The 3,466-nt window shown below is 41.5% G+C and overlaps 1 pseudogene; it reads left to right on the forward strand.

Annotated features, from left to right (window-relative positions):
- The first annotated feature begins 361 nt into the window (after window positions 1-361).
- On the forward strand, window positions 362-2,645 carry LOC143875808 (L-type lectin-domain containing receptor kinase IX.1 pseudogene; annotated as a pseudogene).
- The last annotated feature ends 821 nt before the right edge of the window (window positions 2,646-3,466 follow it).

The raw sequence follows: 3,466 nt of genomic DNA on the forward strand, positions 1-3,466 counted from the left end.
TCCAGAGTGTTGGATACAGACAAATTCAGTAGGCTCACCTGTTGCCATGTATAATACCAGTACGAGGTAGGAAATTTTGGTTTCCCTCACATGACTCTACGTACAGGCTGTGAATTTTCTAAATACAAGCCACTGTTTGACATTCCTCTCAAATCAAGAGAAAAAGAAAAGTAAAGAAATGGGAATCTGTTTACCTTTCCTTGTACTTCTATATTCGTACATCCAAACGGACCTTTCTCTGTACAAGACTGATTAATAACAAAAAAAAAGGTAGGAACTAAAATCCCTGTAACCCCTTGCAGTATATATAACTGCAAAGCTTCTCTCTCTCACTCTTGTTCTCTCTCTTAATCATGTCCTACACTTCAAGAACTTCTCCAATCCAATGTCCAAAGACCCAGCTCCCTCTCTATGTATTCTCCTCCTTCTTTTCCTTCCCTCTGCTAACTCAATTTACTTCAATATCTCTCAATTTGATCTTAGTGCAACCGACATCATATATGAAGGAGATGCCTCCAGTTCAAGAGAATACATTAAACTAAACCGATTCGATTTTCTATGTCGAGTGGGTCGAGCCACCTTCGCTGAACCGGTGCGCCTTTGGGACTCCACCACTCGAAATCTCTCAGACTTCACCACCCATTTCTCTTTCTTCATCGACACCCTCAACGCTTCATCCTACGGCCATGGAATCGCCTTCTTTCTTGCTCCGATCGACTCTCACATCCCACCCAACTCCGCGGGAGGATTTCTAGGCCTATTTAACACCACAACCATCGACTCCACTTCTCGAAACCAAATCTTGGCAGTCGAATTCGACACTTTCTCGAACCCCGAGTGGGCATCAATGTAAACACGATCAAATCAGCAGTTTATGTTGGTTGGAATGCTAGCCTCCATAGTGGGGAGATTGCTAATGCTTGGGTTAGTTATTCTGGCACTTCTAAGAAGTTGAATGTGTACTTGACATATGAACAAAATCCAATATTTCTTGGAAATTATAATCTTTCATATGATGTTGATCTAATGGAAGTTTTACCAGAATGGGTCACAGTTGGGTTTTCGTCAGCGAGCGGTTTGAATACAGAATTGAATGCTATTCTTTCATGGCATTTCAGTTCAACTCTAGAGGTAAAGGCCGAAGGTGGAGGGAAAAAAGGAAAGAAAATTAAATGGGTAGTTGGTTTGATTGTTTCTTTGGGTGTTTTGATGGGTGGATTGGGTATAGGTTGTGTGTTTCTACTGAGGAAGAGAGGGAGAAGTAGAAAGAAGAAAGAAGAAGAGATGATCCATATTACCTCTGTTACCTCTATAAATAATGCTCTGGAGAAAGGAGCTTGGCCAAAGAGGTTTTCTTATGAAGAGCTTGGCCAAAGAGGTTTTCTTATGAAGAGCTTGTTTTGGCTACTAACAACTTTTCAAATGAAAAGAAGTTGGGTCAAGGAGGATTTGGATATGTCTACAAAGGGTTCTTGAATGATTTGGATTTGGCAGTGGCGGTGAAGAAAATTGCAAGAGGATCTAGGCAGGGGAAAAAGGAGTACATAAGGGAGGTAAAGATCATAAGTAGGTTGAGACATCGGAATCTAGTTCAGCTCATCGGTTGGTGTCACGATCGAGGAGAATTCCTCCTTGTATATGATTTTATGCCTAATGGGAGCCTAGATCATCATCTGTTCAGCAAGAAAAGTGATCTAACATGGGATGTGAGATGCAAGATAACTCTTGGGTTGGCCTCTGGATTGCTCTATTTGCACGCGGAATGGGAGCAATGTGTGGTACATAGAGATATAAAGTCTAGCAATGTGATGCTGGACTCTGGTTTCAATGCCAAGCTTGGAGATTTTGGGCTGGCTAAGCTCATGGACCATGAGTTGGGACCACAGACCACGGTGTTAGCTGGAACCTTGGGCTACTTGGCGCCGGAATATATAAGCTCTGGTAAGGCTAGTAAGGAATCAGATGTTTTTAGCTTTGGGGTTGTGTGTTTGGAAATTACATGTGGGAGGAAGGCAGTAGAAGCAAGAGAAGAAGAATCTGAAATAAGGTTGGTGGACTGGGTTTGGGAGCTTTATGGAAGTGGAAGGCTTCTTGATGCAGCTGATGAGAGATTGGCTAAGGATTTTGATGTGAAGGAAATGGAGTGTTTGATGATTGTTGGGTTGTGGTGTGCTCACCCAGATCAGAATCTAAGGCCTTCTGTCAGACAAGCAATTCAGGTCCTGAACTTTGAGGCAAAAGTGCCAATTCTTCCAACCACGATGCCTGTTCCCATGTATTCAGTTCCAAACCCAACTGGTAATTCTGGTGGAACTTCAATTACTTGTACAAGTTTGGCAATGGGTCGTTAACCAAGTCTGGGTTTGTACAATTTGTAAACCATGTCTGTGTTTGTTTCATGTGTCTATAGCCTGGGTTCGAGTAAAACTAATAATCTTTTTCTTTCTTTAGGATAGATCTGTGTATTTTGGCAACCCATGTAATTTCCCTTCTACTGGTCCAGGTGAATATATGTAGAGGGGTCGGACCCATGTTGCCCATGTTACCTGGAGTCTTGGGAATGATGAAGTACCCGTGTTGGATTCCAATACTTAAGGATTCTCAGTGACACTTCTGTATCTCTTTTATATGTTTTTTTTTTAGAGTATTCCTACCACAACTTTATAATTATTGTATGTTTTGAGTTTTATTCATCCTAAGAGTACATTTTTATATGAAATAAGCCATTTGATTTACTTGGCCGTATAAATCCGTGTCAGATTCCAGCACTTGTACCCATGCTTACGCAACATATGATCAAACCTACCAAACTTGAAATGGTACTTCATATATTGGTATGGATCCCTTCATTACAACAATGAGAGGAGACTTCAGTTTCATAAGGGCTTTTGTTGTCTAGGGGACTACTAGATTGGTCTTCTGCACCTCTGTACCTAGTGTTGCAACTTGGGCCGTGCTCAACCCAGACACTGATGGGTTCAACCTCATTTCGGTTGGATTGGCCTTTTTGAATCTCGGGTTCAGTTAGGGTTGGGAAAAGCCAGCCTGATTTTATATCTAGTTGGCTTAGGGTTGAGGCCTCGGGCACATCATGGATGAAGTTAATAGTGAATTTGAGTTATTATCTTAGCAGTACACAAGAATAGTGGACTAGAGCCTGGAGGATCAACTTGACCCAAAATGAATTACCCCTTTGTACCAAAAAATGGTTGTTTTGTCACCATACAGGGTTACTATTTTGAAATAATAGGTGAAAATATGAAATTAGCAGTTGTTTTATCAATACATAAGGATAATGCACAAGACCAACATAAGCCAAGACTACCCCTGGATGTGTAATGAAGTACCATAACCATATGGGGGGTGATATTTTCACCCCCGCTGCATTACGCATGCGGCCCCCTTATAACGTGATTTGACGTCAAAAAGCGTTAAAGTTGCCAACTTTTCACGTCAAATGAGGTTA

Source organism: Tasmannia lanceolata, unplaced genomic scaffold, assembly GCF_043159265.1.
Source record: "Tasmannia lanceolata isolate RefF3 unplaced genomic scaffold, GAP_Taslan_0.1 ptg000004l, whole genome shotgun sequence".
Lineage (NCBI taxonomy): Eukaryota > Viridiplantae > Streptophyta > Magnoliopsida > Canellales > Winteraceae > Tasmannia > Tasmannia lanceolata.